The sequence below is a fragment of the Drosophila montana genome, unplaced genomic scaffold (assembly GCF_035044405.1).
Source record: "Drosophila montana isolate Dmon_TW-CO22-7 unplaced genomic scaffold, ASM3504440v1 contig_786_1, whole genome shotgun sequence".
Classification (NCBI taxonomy): Eukaryota; Metazoa; Arthropoda; class Insecta; order Diptera; family Drosophilidae; genus Drosophila; species Drosophila montana.
This window is the reverse complement of record NW_026999081.1, coordinates 1,283,844-1,299,994: the sequence shown is the minus strand read 5'-3', so window position 1 is coordinate 1,299,994 and position 16,151 is coordinate 1,283,844. Positions and strand designations below refer to the sequence as shown.

The following is a 16,151-nucleotide window of genomic DNA, read 5'->3' as shown; positions in this document are numbered from 1 at the left end:
TAACACACAGCAAAACCTATGTGAGCGTATGTATGTGCATTTTGTATATTATTTCACATTGAAATTGTTGAAAGCTAACAAATTATACGAAATAAATAAATACAAAACAAACGATCGAGTACATTTATCAGCTTTAATAGAAATTCTAAAAAAAATATAATAAAAAAAAAACATATGTAGTTATATAATTGATATACATACTATACATACATACATATATACATCCATATATGTATATATATATATATACATATATACATTTATGAGGCAAACTACTTTGATTAGCATGTAAAAGATCGAACTATTAGGCATTTATCACTTTTAAACATTATACAACACTGACAGCAACGCCGCCTGCATTGCATTTCAATTGTGAATGCATGGCCCATTTACACTGCAGCTAGAGAAGCCGTCCCCACAAACTCCTCACCCGGCAGGGCACGGGACTTTTGAATTTATTTCTTTTCATTTTCTGTACTTCATACAGTAAACGTATTCATATTATACAGGTATACAATTAATTACTTTGTAAAATTAAAGCAAACAATTTTTTTGATATACAATTAAACACACAATTAGATTGAATATGTAATGCAAATTGTTTAGTTTTGCTTTGTTGTTTTTGTGATTAAAACATTAGATTGTAAATTGATAAACTTAGCGAAACAGAATTTTCCTCTTGAAATTCAACATAAAATTCAATTATGTGAGAAAAACAGAAAACGAAAAACACAACAAAAACATCAAATTTCAAATAAATCAAACTAAAAACAAATAATAATAATTGTTGTTTTGTGTTTCTTATATAAACGCATTTCAGTTTCCTAATGAACTTTATTTTGGCATAAAAGGTTCAATTTAAGTAATTAATTATTTTAGCGTGGACAGTTAAACGTTTGAGGACATGGGAAAGAAAAATTGAAAAATATGTTGGCTGCAGCACACGAGCTTAAGATGCTTAGGACTTACCAAATGAGAAATCAAAGCTTGTTGCTGCTACTGAAACGTTTAAGGACATCGCACAAAGAGGATTTCATAAAATGCTGCAATTTAGTAAAAGGAAGGCTGCAGCCCGGAGGTAAAGATGCTTAAGCTGCTGCTGGCGAAGCTCTTTGCTGCTAATACAACCTTTAAGGACATCGCACAAAGAGAATTAAAAGCGAATATTTCTCCCGAGCGAGTCCCGAGCGAGAATAGATAACTCTAGTACTCTAGCCCGCGTGGGAAATCAACGCTTTTTTTGCGCAAAGTTTGTCTCCCTTGATTGATTGCAACCCACACATTTGCACTGATGTGCACCAATGGACGTATCCGGCTCTATATGCTAGCAAAAAAGATCTATGTGTAGTTCTGATTGCACATCGCATCGCTGACTACGAATAGCAACAACAATGGCAAAAAAAAAAAAGTAATTTAAAAAAAACAAAAATTAACTGTCAAGCCCAAGCCCAAGCCCAAGCCCAGGCCGCAGCCGCAGCCGCAATCAAAGCTTCAGCCTAGACCTCAGCTTCAGTTGCAGTCAACGTCGCCGTCGTCGAGTCCCGTTTGGTGCGTGCAGTGAAATGCAGTTTTAAAGCGTGCCGAAAAAAAAAACAGTGGGAGAGTGTGCTCTCTTTGGGTGTCGCTGCGGCTGCTGGCGCAGTAGCTGACCGAGGTTCGTTTAGAGAGCGTGGCGCCGGCGTCGCCGTCGCCGTCGCCGTCGCCGTCGCAGCTGTTGCTACCGAGCTTTGCCATGCTCAAAGCTGATGTCGCTCAGCTGAGCGCTCAGTTTGAAAACAAGTTTCGTGGCGAACGGTCGATCAGCGCCAGTCGTAGCCGCAGTCGCAGTGGCCCTAAAGAATTTTGCCGCAGCCTCTCGCCACCGTGTGTGTGTGTGTGTGACTGTCTGCTTGTGTGCGCGCGTGTGTGTATGTATATTGCATTGTTTATTTACATACATTACATGTTTCTCCATTTGGCGTTTTAATTGGGCAGCGGGTGCAATTGTTTGCGCCGAGTGTGTGTCTGCGTCTGTGGGCAGTCGCTTAGTAAATATTAGTTTCTTTTTTTTTCCATTTTTTTGTTTTTGTTTTTTTGTGCTTTCCCAAAAAAATCAAAAATAAAAACTGCACTGGCGCGCGCTTGTGTGTGTGTGTGTGTGTCTGTGTGTTAAGCTGCATGTGAACTAACAGGAAACAACGAGCAATTAAACAAACGACGTTAACGCGGTCGCAGACGCAGTCGCAGTCACCGCCGCAGTCGCCGCCACAGTCGCAGTCGCAGTTGCCGTCGCTGTTAGAACCATGAAGCCCAAGACTCGCTAATTGAGGTCGTCGCTAGGTAAGTTCTGTGATCTGTCTAATGCTTCTTCTTGTTGTTGCCGCTGCTTCCGTTTGCCTTTGCCAACATTGAAATTCACTTACAGCAACAGCGGCAGCGCCAGCAGCAGCGGCAGCAGCTCGCAAAGTGCGCTTAAGAAACATAGAGACAAAAGAAACATAGATACACGGATACAGCGAGGTGCAGAGTGTATGTGTGGACAAACGGTAAATAATGCCGGTGCTTACGCTGCTCCGCCCGTAACTCCCCAAGGCAAAATTTGCAGCACGCACAGTGGTACGCACGTCAATTGAAATTGCATGAAATCTGATTGAAGAAATTTGGCATACTTTTCATTCAAAGACGAAACTGTCAAGAACTGCTTGAGAATTCTAAGCGAAAGAGAAAAATAAGTAATCAAGAAGACGCTTTACATCGATTTCTTTGAAACAAAAAAAAAGTTTAAAAATAAAATTGAAATATACAGAAGATAAACAAAAAGATGACACAACATTTTAAGCCAAAATAAATACATAATTTTCATTTAAAAAGAATGAATCAGAGGACAATTGAAATTCATAATAACTGCAAAAATAATATCGATTATTATTAATAATTGCCTTCAAGCTTGGTTGAATTACGCAGCTAAATGCACTTTAAACAAATATAATTTTGCGCTCTTTTATTTTTGGCACTCTTGCATGTTGTTGCACCACTGTCCACGGCAACTGCGGCAAATCAAAATGACAGATAGACGCTGTAACTGCAGCTGTGTTGTGTCCGCTGCCCGCTGTCCGCTCTCAGCTCCTCGGTGGAGTTTAGTGTTAGCCAGTGAAAGCAGCGTCAAATCTGCGTCTACTGTATCTGTATCTGTATCTGTATCAGCAACTGTAGCTGTATCTTTAGCTATAGCTATAGCTGAGAACCTAACTGCTGCTGCAGCTGGCATTCCATCAACATCATCTGAGAGCCATCAACAATAATAATTATCTAACTATCTGGCCGCATAACTATCTATTGATGCTGCTCCGGCTGCGGCAGCCTCAAAGCCGCAACGGAAGCGCGCCACTTGCTTTCAGATCGCTTTTCGGCTTCTATATGTATCTGAATCTGTATCTGTATCTGTATCGGTATCTCATGTATCTTAAGGTCAAAAACCACAGCTGCTAAATGCATATTAAGCAATTTAAGGCGAATCGAAAACAACGCCAGATAACACATCGATGCGGATGTGCAGATATGCGGACATATAGATACAAAGATACATAGATACAAAGATACATTGCCTATTTAGTTGTTGCTGCTGCTGCTGTGAACTCAACAAGTTTTAGTGCCAGAAACGGCAAGTGCAAAAATTTGTTGCGAAAATTGATTAACAGCAAACTGGTTGAAGATCGCGAGCCATTACCTCCCACCCGCCCCGCACCCAACGTACAAACGACAACCCCCCCCCCCCCTCCTCCTCTACACTTCCACCCTCCCTTCGCCAGAAAGCTGTTGAAATTTTATAAAATTGCTGCTCAAAAGTTGTTTAATTGAATCTCATATAAAAATCAAACGCAACGCAAACAGTTTTAAACGCGCCGACAAACAATAATATGATCATGATCATGATCATAATGATGATGATCATAATGATGATGATGTCCATTGAAACTTGAAAACTTGGTACTTAGTACTTGGCTTGTAATGCTCGGACATGGCGGCGACATTTATAAGGTATATATCAAAAGTTTCGTATAGGGTATTTCATGTTTGTCAGAAATTTGATAGGGCTGTAAATATATGTATATACATTCTGGATGGATATATATATCTTGAATGGGATTATTATGCAGCTAACAAAAACGTTCTGTATCTTTTTTGGTTTCTTGTGGGGAGAATATTTATTTGGGTTATTTAGATAACGTTTCGAAAGTTATCGATAACAAATTGTATTATGTGTTCAGCAAATATCGATCAAATCGGTAAACTATATCATACATAACTATATATAAATTGTAAATATATACATTCTGGTGGGGTATATATCTTAAATGGGATTATTATATAGCTAGAAATACGTTTTATATTTTGTTTTGGTCTCTTGTGAGAAGTTTATTTAAATTGGTTCTTTAGATATCTTTTTAAAATTTATCGATAACACGTTTTATTGACTTCAGCATATATCGAAAATTTGGATAAACAACATCACATATAACTATATCATTTATCGCAATAACATATATATAACTATATAATAAATCATATACCTATATCGTGTAGCCATAAAAGCTATCGCGAAACTCTTATGTTTTGAAAGACATTCTGAACAAATACACCAAGTTTTATGTTATGCCTTTAACCTAACTGGCAAACTTTTAAGCAATAATTGTAGCTATAGCTTAAATAGGAATAATCGATTATTGATCTAGATCCAATTAAAATATCGCACAGCTTTTGTTAGCGAGGGTATTTAATTGTCGGCACTGCCCAGCCAAATCTTCTTGCTTGTTTTGTGCTTTTAATTTAAAAAGCATTTTTTTATTTTGGTTTGTTTTTTTTTTGCGACTTTTGTTAAACAACACATTTCACTGGACAAACGACTGAGGAATTGATAAACTGGTTTCCCAGTTTATTGAATTAAATACATTTGCATCGCACGCAAAAGCGCTTCAAATGTTGTTGTTTTCTTCAGCTTATATTTTACTTTGATTTTTTGTTGATTTTTTTTAATAACAAAACACAAAACAACAAGATGGTTCGGTTCTCCGGGCATGCTCATAAAACTGCTCAAGGTATTTGAACCCAAAGCCAACGACGCAAAAATACAAAAAAATAAAAAAAAAAAAAATAAAATAAATATCAAGCTCACAATGGGCAAGGGGCAACGAGGGGCAGAGGCAGGCGAGGGCAAAAGAACGCAACCCCAACCCCTTTTGTTGAAAAGTGTCAGCAGCAGCTGTCTGAAGCTTAACATATAATATATGCACACATACATATACATATATAGCATATACCCATATGTATAGCCCGTATTCAGCTAAGCCTTGAACTGCATGAATTGAATGTTCCCATAGAACATGTTGTTGAGCTTCAGCTTCTTCCTTTTGTCTATTGCTCTTCTTTCCATCCCACCTGGTGTTCGGGCACATTTCCCTTCACCAACGACATGTTCCACATTCCACACGTTCCACTCACTTTCAACTGAACTGATTTCCAACTGATTTTGTTCCCTTACACAAAAACCTTTCTAATTTGTAACGATCGCTGTGTGATTTTTCACCCATTCCTCCTTTCCACCGACTCCTCACTCCAATTGCCGTTCATCCGCTAATTGATTGACTTTTCCTACTTAGGCCCCAGATATCCGACATACATATATAGATATATGTATGTATATGCATGTGTATGTAAGTACTTGCACACTTGGCACTTGTCTGAGTCGTTTGTTTCTTTTTCTCTGCCCCTGACTCACATTGTTTATCGATAACTTTGGCGCTTTATTGCATCGATCGTTGTTTAAGCTAAACCTGATAGCCAATTGGACTTAACAATCTGTCTAAACATTGATATTCACGCTCTGGGCCAACATTCATAAAGTTGATTCATTTCAATATTTCAAGTTGATTTTGTCATCTTACAAATGTTTCTCTGTTTTTCAACCATTTTCCATTTGTTGTTGTTTTTAATTGATTATACAGCAGTTATTATTGATCAGATATCGATTAAACAGTTGAACCATTAGCTTATCCGATCGCAGGCATTAAACAAACTAATCTATTGTCTTTATAGTCCGTGTGTGGATCTTGCCTAATGCTTTTCAGGGTACTTGAACTTCTGCTACTTCGCCTTACTTCTCCTCCTCCTCATGCTGCTCCTCCTCCTCCTCAACAGTCTCTTCCACTGCCAAGAACAATGGAACCCCACAGCGGTGACGATGGCTCCGATTGCTCTTTGGTTCTTTGACTATGCTTCTGCATTGTCTAAAGTCAGCTTATGCCATACATAATAATTAGAATCATGCATAGCTGCCTCTTACAGGGTGTGTGCGTGTCTCTCTCCCTCCCTCTCCCTCTCTCTCGCTATGTGTGTGTGAGTTCGCTGACTGACTGGCTGACTGTGACTGTGACTGTGACTATAACCGTAGCTACCGTAGCCGGGCTTCCAACTGGCAGCTGGGAGCGCTACGAACTTGGCGCTGTTTGGCTGCTCATAATCACAGGCCATAGCCATAGCCATAGCTGAAGACCCATCATCATCATCATCATGCACTGCAAGAAATTCGATGTGCATATCTAGTTGTTGTTGCGTAAAATTCCATTCGTGGCTGTTCAAATAGAACCCTAGATCGAGATCCTTAAAACATATTCCAGTTTAGCTTTTATTTTTTTAATTACAAAATAATTAAAATCTAATGATTACATTGCAAACACATAAAAATCAATGTGTACGGAAAAAAATGCAGGCAAGAATTTATTCTAATTCTATTTTCTTAATGCAATTTTTTTTATTATATTGAAAAATGTTGTAAAATAATCTTTAAAATAAATTTAAAAAAACATTAACAATCTTTTTTAACTAAAAGTTTTTATTAAATTTTTGTATTAAATGAACATTTTTAACACCTTTAAAAAAAAAGTATAATAATTAACAAAATTAAAATAAAAATATAATTTTGATATTAATAATTAAAATAAATAATAAAATAGTACTAACTACACTACTAAAAATTTCTATTCTGCATTTATTTCTTAGTTTTTTCTTAATTGCTTAGAATTAAATTCAAGTTGAATTAGTATTTGCAATGTTTCAAAAATGATGTACGATTCTTATGCCTTAAACAAGTTGAAGATAATATCGTCAGTCAGTTCAAGCACCGCTTTGCTCTCATGTATTTTGCTCAGTGTATTTAGCGTGTCGCTCATTAAACATGGCTGCGTTTGTGCTAAGCAATTACAAAGCCAAAAGAATCGGAGTAGCAAACAGTTTTTTATTTATGTTTATTGTTGTTGTTGTTGTTGTTGTTTTTGGCTAAAAGCAAATGGCCAAAACGTTACAAAAATTGATTGCCCACAAAGTCGCGATTACTTCGATGTCCGATGAGCCCGATGATCGTTCCCCTGTCCGATGTCCGATGTCCGATGTGCGATGTGCGATGTGCGATGCTGCCATTAATCACAGCTCGGCAAATTGAATTCTGTGCATGTAGCGTCCCAACAAAAGTCGACAAATTAACGTGTTTTTAATTGGCCACCGCCAAACTGGGAGCACTAAAAGTAACAGCTAAAAGCTGAAAGCCAAGCTGGAGGCATGCCACGACGACAACGGCAGCGCCAGCAACAACAATGGGCCAATTGTCATGCGGAGTCGTTGAACTCCGCGAGTTATGCGCCACGTTAATTATGATAAACGCCAAACGGACTGTGGGATCTGATGATGATTGTCGATTCGCGATTTGCGATTTGTGATTTGCGATTTGTGATTTGGCGTTTTTCAGCACCTTTTATGCAAGAAGAAGAGTCGACGCTCCAGCTGCAGCTTGTAACTGCGAGCCACCGACCTTGACAAGGGCGCGCGCTCGTAAACGTGTTTACCAACACTCACACATGCTGACAAACCGGTTTATGCATTGCGAACCCATTTCAGTAAGTGTTGTCGCCTACCCGTTTGTCATTTTAAACTCTGGCAACGCTTCACAGATTTTTCACTGCGACTGTTTTTTTTTTTTGCCGTAGGTGGGCGGGTCACGTGCCACAAGCTCCTCTCAGGCGAAACGCGCCCTGGTATATGGAAATGCTCAGTAAGCGCCCAAATCGAGTCTCAGCTTCAATTCAATGCATTTTCATTTCATTTACACATTTCGTTTTCCTTTGTTATTCTTTGTTATTATTATTTTGATTTTCAATTGCAACGAAAGCGTGAAAACGCACCGATTTCAGGCAGCGTGTGTCCAGTGAAATCTCGGAGAAAAATGAAGTATTTTGAAGTATTTATCCGAACTGCAACACAACATTTCATTTCATTCATTCACATCACCAACAAGTCGAGATTTTAAATTTAATATGTAATAAACATTCACAAAGTGCAATGATAAATTATAAACAAGAATTGATGCTGGAATTTTTTGATATGCGAACAATTGCATTCATTTGTCTTTTTTTTATTATAATAATACTATCTATGTGATCTTTTGTTTGTTCGAGTAGAAACGAATTTCGCAGCGAACTAGACAGCTTTAATGGCCAGCCCATATACATATGTATGCGCGCAACCAACAAAACGTTTACGAATCACGCACAAAGAAGAATTTAATAAGAACGAGAAAGTAAGGATATCTTTCGCACGCCGAAGTTTAATATATAGTATAAATAATAATGAACAATAAAGAATAAAGACTAAATAATAAGAGTAAGGCATAACTAGACTAAATTAAAACTTGACAAATTCTTCTGTTACAGCTGAGATCAATATTGACAAAACATTCGATAATATTGTTGAGCTAATCAAAAACAGCTGCTTAACCAGCCAGAAGTTATACTCTGCCAACTCTTTTCTTTTTTTTGTGCATTTTCCAACTCAAACATTTAACACTTTTCAACACTGTGTCAACATTTGGCAATCCATTCGACTGTAAACGCTGTCAAAATCGCAGACTCGACGCTAAGCAGCCCATTCGGAGGCCATTTAAGTAGTGCTCCAGCTGAGCTATGCCCTGTGCTAGGGACTTTTTGTGCTCTGCTCTGCTTTTTTTAGCTCTTTTTTATTTAGCTTTTTTTAACTACTTTTTTTTTGTTTAGTGCTCTGCGAGCCGTGGCGGTTGGTCGATTTCTTTTGTTTTGTCGCTTGCATAATTTCTGGTTAGTTTGTGTTGTGGTTTTTGGCTTTTCTGTTTTGTCTGCCATTTGATTTGTATTATAACTTAATTGCTTTGAACCTGAAAACAGCTAAAGGTGTAGAAAATATATTTACGAAACACAAACAAATCAAACACCTCCCATTTATTGTGACTGTCTGCATATGCAAATGGCCAAAACAAAAAAATTATTTATTTACATAAATTGTATGTTTTTTTGTTTTTGGGGTCGCCCTCTTCCTATACGCGAAAAAAACGAAACACGCGCCACGAAAAACAAAAAACCAAAAAAATCCCAAAAATAAAACAAGAACTTACCGAAGTTTAAATACCCTTTCGCCAAGTAGCTAACAATTTTGGTGGATATGTGAGACGTTTGGTCGCATTATTTTGTTTAAAAGAAATGTTTTTTATACAAAAAGTCATTTTTGGCTCGAAACCTTATATGAAGCTAGATGATATAGTAGTCCGATGTTGATCGGATTTTGGTCATAAAACTGTAAAACTTCTTAAAGCCAAGTTTGCTTAAGATTACTTGATAAGCATATGTAAATGTTTTCTGCACTAAATTACTTATCTATCTTTATGATATAGTGGCTCGATCCGTCTAACTCCGACATTTGACTTATCTAACTCTATGATATTGTGTCCGGATCCGGCCAACTCCGACATCTGTACCTATGAAAAATGAAGCTTCATGAAGCTAGCCTTAAAGCTAAGCACAGCTAGATAAACTTGGCTATTAATACTGATAAAAAATATATACATATATACTTTATAGACCGAAAGATGTCTTCTCCCATGCGTAACATATTTCAACAGAAAATGTTAATACCCTTTGCAAGGGCAAATGAAATATGTGAAGCTAACAATTCCAGTTGACTTCAGTGTCACCAAAGCGTTGACATTGAAAATCGGGCTAAGACCAGCTGGAACAGAGAGAGACAGACAGAGCGAGAGAGAGAGAGGGAGAGAGGGAGAAGAAAGCAGAGCAGGCAAAATCGGTAGAAGAATAAAATGAAGCAGAGCAGCCGCAAAGAAAAGCACATTTGTAGCGCAGCCGAAATGTGAGCCGCACTCACATTGAGGCAAATGGGTCACCGCGCCGCATTTAACCAGATGTTGGGCAAGGGCCATTTGGAGACGTGCGTGAAATACACGACTCCGGCACGAGATGTGCCCGAAACATTGCGATCTCAGATTGTATAATGCCAATCGACAACGTGACATGGTTCCGCAACAAGCCAGCAAACGGGGTAAACATAGCGTAGAGTGTGTAGAAGCCCAAGCTTCATATAGAAAAGGCTATCTAGCAGGAAAGCTAGACAAAAAAAGCTAGACAGTTTGAGCACAAATCGAATATCATTTCAGCTCCAACTATTGGGAATAAGCACATGTATTGGAAAAAACATAAGAACATACATTCAACAACTTGGGAACTGTTGGGAACTTGGGTAATACATTTAAGATTATCCAGTTACTGAAACTCAAAAGAGCTATATAGAAACCACAAAAAAAATCACACACAAATATCTAATTTTATAAACTGCGTAGAAAAAATCCATTGATCATGGAATAATTTATCAGATGGATGCCATGAATTGATTACACAAAACTTCTATGCCGAGTATGTGATTCAAATTATATTCAAAGATGTTGCGCAAGGCCCTAATGAGAAGTCCAAATATCTACGTGACCTGGTTGAGATATACATATAGGTATATCAAAGGCCCAAGGCAAACTGTATAATAAAAGAATTCAATACAAGAACGAGTCATGGAAGAAGCCAAAAGTTCAGTTAACTGTTCTTAAGAGCTGGTTTGGTTCACGATTCGAACCAGCTTCCAGCCTTGATGTCAATTCGGTTCGATTCGTAAGCCATGTTTTGATATGGATTTCGTTTCGGGCTTATGAAAGGTTCGATTGGGGGTAAACAATTGGAATTCCAGACTCGAACCGGTTCGTTTTAATATACTTTACGCCTTATATATTATATTATAAGTATATGGGGTATATACAAATGTTTAGTTGAGGCTGCAAGATGTTGGGCAAGGCCCAGTTGAAGACGTGCGTGAAATACTCTTAAGACGCGCCCCATTGTATAATGCGGTTGTTAGGAGGACAACAATGCGATACAAGACGAACCGATACGATACGATACGATACGATACGATACGATAAACATATATGTATGTATTTACGTGACATGGCTGAGTTATAAGAGGCTTAGCTTGAGATTTATATAAGTTAGTTAGGCAGCAGTTGTGTTGGGAATTGGAAGAGAGACTTGCGAATTCCATTAGCCAAATGGCCAAACGGCTCAAATCAAGCGGCTTGGCTTGCGTGTTGCAAGTGCTTCCTGCTTTGCAAGCATGCAACACGCACTGGACACTGCACAGCGAGACGGAGACGGAGAGCGAGAGGGAGAGGGAGACAGAGCGAGAGGCAGTCGTAGTTCGAGTTAGAGAAAGGGAGAGCAAGCGAGAGACGCAACTTGTTTGGCCAGTACTGGATACTGGATACCCGATTTTGGGGCAGCAGAAAGTAAAACTCGCGACTTGCGACTCGCGACTCGAGTTGTTGCAATTGTTGTTGTTGTTGTTGTTGTTGTCGCAGCTGTTTGTGTGTGCTTTTAATACCCTGTACCTATTGGCTGCTTATAAAAAAGGGTATTCAGGGTAACAGTTCACATGTATTTTATATCCTGTTCTCGGCAACTCAAAAAGCTACAGATCGTTATATCGCACTCGGTACGAGCTTTATATTTATATTCCGATATCGATTTTGAGGCATGTTTCTTACAATCCTGATCCCGAATCCTTTGGTATTTAGATGCAACACCCCCTTCAATAAACCTCCCCTTACCGTATTCTATCAAAATTAATTAGTTGAATCCTAGAGCCTTGCGCTTTGGTTAATATATGTATGTATGTACGTATATGGAAGCCCTCTTAAGGTTCAATAATTTGCATATGAATCGGACTAGGAACATCTGAGTTATTCGAGGAATGTATTTTCTATGTGCTGGAAGAGCAGAAAACTCGAATGCTTGCGGGATCAACTTGTCGCTACTTACAGGATATATTGTAGTCGGGCACTGCCGGCACTCTTTTTTGCTGTAATTTGGATCCGCGCCTGGCACAGCTGCAGGTGACATACATTTTTTGGCAGCATGTCCCAAAATAATTTTACTTTTTCTTGCCGGGGCCAACTCGTTTCTTGACTCCGACAACCCGACTCCGACGCCCCGAGTCTAATATTGCCTGGCTACTTTCTCTGGCCGGGCCAAAACGAAAGAGCAACAACATTGTGCTCATCATCATGGAATGCGTTCAGGTTTTTCTAGTTAGCATTTAGCACCTTGTTGGGGTTCCGATTCCAAGGTCGAGCATTTTACTCAACGGCAGCTGTCAACTGCACAATTAGCCATGAATCTCTCTGGCAATTAATGAGCCGTCTCTCTCAACCAGCTGACAGCCGTACACACACACACACACACACACACACACACACACACACACACTCGTACATTATTCAAATATACCCTATACCATATGACCACAATCAGCATTTGCGATTTACCAAATCCGTGTCCAGGCAGTCAATGACATTTCGGCCTGTCCAATGCATTCAACTTGCCTTCCACTTGAGGTTGAACTCCAGCCTGAACTGCAAGTCGAAGCTGCAGCTCGCAGCTGAGTTTCTTCAGGCGAGCTCGAGCTGAAAGCGGACACCCAAGCAACAACAACAACAACAACAACACCTGTCCAGTATCGGGTGTACGTGGCAGGTTGCTGTGGTAATCGATACAACAGGGTCAGCAGACCGCAGCTCTCTCGGATGCATTTCTTCTAGTTCCGCTGAAATCACATAGTGTTTAAATATTTATCACAAGCAACAATAGTTTATTTATACAATTGGGATATCACATTGTTAGGATTGGGTCAGCTCTCAAGAGAATGTGCGGAGCGAGTTGCCAAGATCTCCAAGAGCTTGTATTCAGAGAAATTTCAATTTTCTATTTCTATTTCAATTGCAAAAGACTTCAAACGAACCTAAAAGTAAATCGAACCGGTTTGATACAAAACAATTAATTTAGTTTCTTTCGAAATGGTTAATCTTATCTATGGGAACAGTTTTCCATGTCTCGATCTTAAATTCTTTTCTTTAACATTCCCAACTTTTAACCAATCAGTTTGCGACCATATTTCCTATGGTTAGTTTTTATATAAATAAGTATGCGCATCCAGTTTTTATTACTATTCTTTCTTATTTTATAACAAATGCAGGATATGTCTAGTTGGAATATAATTCTCAAGAAAATTATTGGTGGTCCAGCTTACAGTTCAAAGCTGCCTTGAGGTTCTGTACCCCAATCTATGAATCCGGTTTCTACCTCAAAACCTCTTTCTTGACATATTATTTCAGAATTTAAAATGAACAATTCGAATTTTAATCTATAATCGCCCGAAAATATTATAATCCTTATATATTTTTTTATACAGAAATCGCGGGCTACATTCTTACTTTTCTCTCACTCTTTCTACCAAAGTTTTTGATGCTTTGGAGCTGAAACTCTCTCAAAAATTTCTTAATTTGAACCAGCTTTTTCTACAAAACCGGTTCAAAACCGCCCAACAAACTAACTTCACAAGTAGCTTAGGAGAGATTAAGTTTGTGATGCCTTGGAGCTGAAACTCTCTCAAAAAGATCTTAATTTGAACCAACTATTTCTAAAAAACCAGTTCAAACCCACCTTTCAAAATTACTTCACAAGTAGCTTATTATTTTCAGAGGTTAATCACATCAGTCAAGTTAAGGCTAGCAACGGCAAAGGCATCTTGATTTATATCTGTTTAAGTGAGGTTAGGTCAACTGCGTTTGCCCAAGGCTAGCTAAGATTCTGTAAGCTTCGGGGAGGTGAGCTCAGGTTAGGTTTCGGTTACGTTAGCTTGACTTAGGGTTAGGCCAGGTCAGGCTCAGTTTATGGAAAATTGATTTATGCCACATTGTTCAACACTGGGTCAGCTTAATCAACCTGAATTGTTAATGGCATTCGAATGCTAATTGATGTTTGGGTATGCAATCAGCTCAGCCACCTGGCTGCCCATTCAATTGTCCGTTTTCATTGATGAAGTTGCGGCTGGCCCCACCCACTGGAACACACACACACACACTCTCACACACACGCACGCACACAAAGGCAAACAAATGCAGCACAAATTCATATCTGGCCGGCTCTGAAGCCAAGGTGAGCCACATTTGGAGCCCGCCCAGCCAAACAGCAGCAGGCAGGGCGACCAAAAGTGGCCCCAAATGACCAAATAGACAATATTTGGCTGCAAATGTGTACACCCTGTGACCATTGACAATGTTTAAAATAGGGTATCATAGTTGTGAGCAGTCCATAAATTATATATGTATATATTCTTGATTGGGACTAAGTCGAGTCAGTCCCATTTGTAATATATATTCTAATGTGTCTTACACAGCACAAATTTATCATATTACTATAAATATTTCCCCATTTCCATATAATCGATGAATATCGATAAATATATATATATTTCTCATCAGGACGAGGAGGTAAGTCGAATCATGTCATCCTGTTCCTCTTTATACATTCTCATGTATCCGACACAGCACAAATTTATAATTTTACTTAAAATAGTTTCCCATTTTCATATATTCGATAGATATCGATTTTAACGCAAGGTTAGGAAATGTCGAGGATTATAAGAGCTAAAGATATCGAATCCGATATGTAGGATCTCGGATTAAGAATACTTTGGATTAAGAATACTTTACTTTTTGAAAACCTCCCACATTTCCGTCATTTTTGTTATTTGCTATGTTACACGCTAGTTACAGAGTATCAACTAATCGAGCATGCCCAACTCGAGCACTTTTACTTGCCTGTACATTTTTAAGCTGCATATTTGACATGCCCAGCCGAAAACAGAAAAAAAAAACAATAACAAAGCCAACTGGCAGTTGCAGTTGTAGATGCAATTGCAGATACAGATACATTTTTAAGATACATTTTTCTGGTTGGGTCTGGGCGGCAATTGTTTAACTGCCAACCGGTTGAGTGCGGGTACTCAAACGCGCACTCGCACTCGCACTCGTATTCAGACTCGTAATTGTAATTAAAAAGCGCGGCCAGGCAAATCCATAACGAGAGCCCAAGCAATTGCGCATCTATGTGGGTTCGGGGGATTGGATTGGATTGGATTGGATCGGATTGGATTGGATTGGACGGGGGCTTGTTTTTGTTTTTGGCTTGGATGCGCGCGGCACTTGTCGACGATTTCCTGTCATTAGTTTGGCTGCATGTCAAGGTTGTTTGGCAAGCCCAGCAGTAGCAGCAGCTGCAGCTGAAAGCAGCCATGAGCATCTCAGAGATACTTGTTAGCTGCAATTGCAGTTTGTATCTTGTTGCTCGACTGCTGGTGCTGCTGCTGTGCGTTGGCGCTGCCCAGTTTCAGGTTTGCCACTTGCAATTAAGGCACAGCGCGCTAAACGTCTTTTCAAATGAAATACAATCCAGTTGTTATCCAAGTAAGTGCATAAGAAAGCCGCCGTCCCGGCCAAAGCAAAACTTGCAGCAGCAACAGCGACAACATTTCCCATTACTCTTCACTTTCTTCCATGGCAACACGCTGCATTGGGCGGGCCAAGCAAGGTTGGCTTTTCTTGCAAAGGCAGCTGATGGGCTGCAAAAACATTCAGTTAATTTTTGATGTTGTTGTTGCTATTGTTGCTGCAACTTTGGTAGTGCTGTTGTTGCTGATGTTGCTGCTGTTGCTGCTGCATCTATTGGTGCTGTTGCTGCTGTTGCATCTATTGGTGGTGTTTGCTGCTGTTGCTGTGGCTATTGTTGCAGCTATTGCTAATGCTGCTGCTATTGTTGCTACAACTTTGGTAGCACAGTTGTTGCTGCTGCTGCTGCATCTATTGGTGCTTTTGTTGTTGCTGCTGCATCTATTGGTGGTGTTTGCTGCTGTTGCTGTGGCTA

General features: G+C 39.2%; 1 protein-coding gene across 1 annotated transcript in view; it reads left to right on the top strand.

The window, feature by feature from the left end:
* Positions 1 to 1,949: 1,949 nt before the first annotated feature.
* LOC135439980 (proteoglycan 4) overlaps positions 1,950 to 16,151 on the top strand; it is a 37,946-nt gene continuing 23,744 nt past the window's right edge. Inside the window, exon 1 of the mRNA XM_064698909.1 lies at positions 1,950 to 2,319. The gene's annotated coding sequence lies outside the window, so the exon portion shown is untranslated. The remainder of the gene's footprint in view (positions 2,320 to 16,151) is intronic.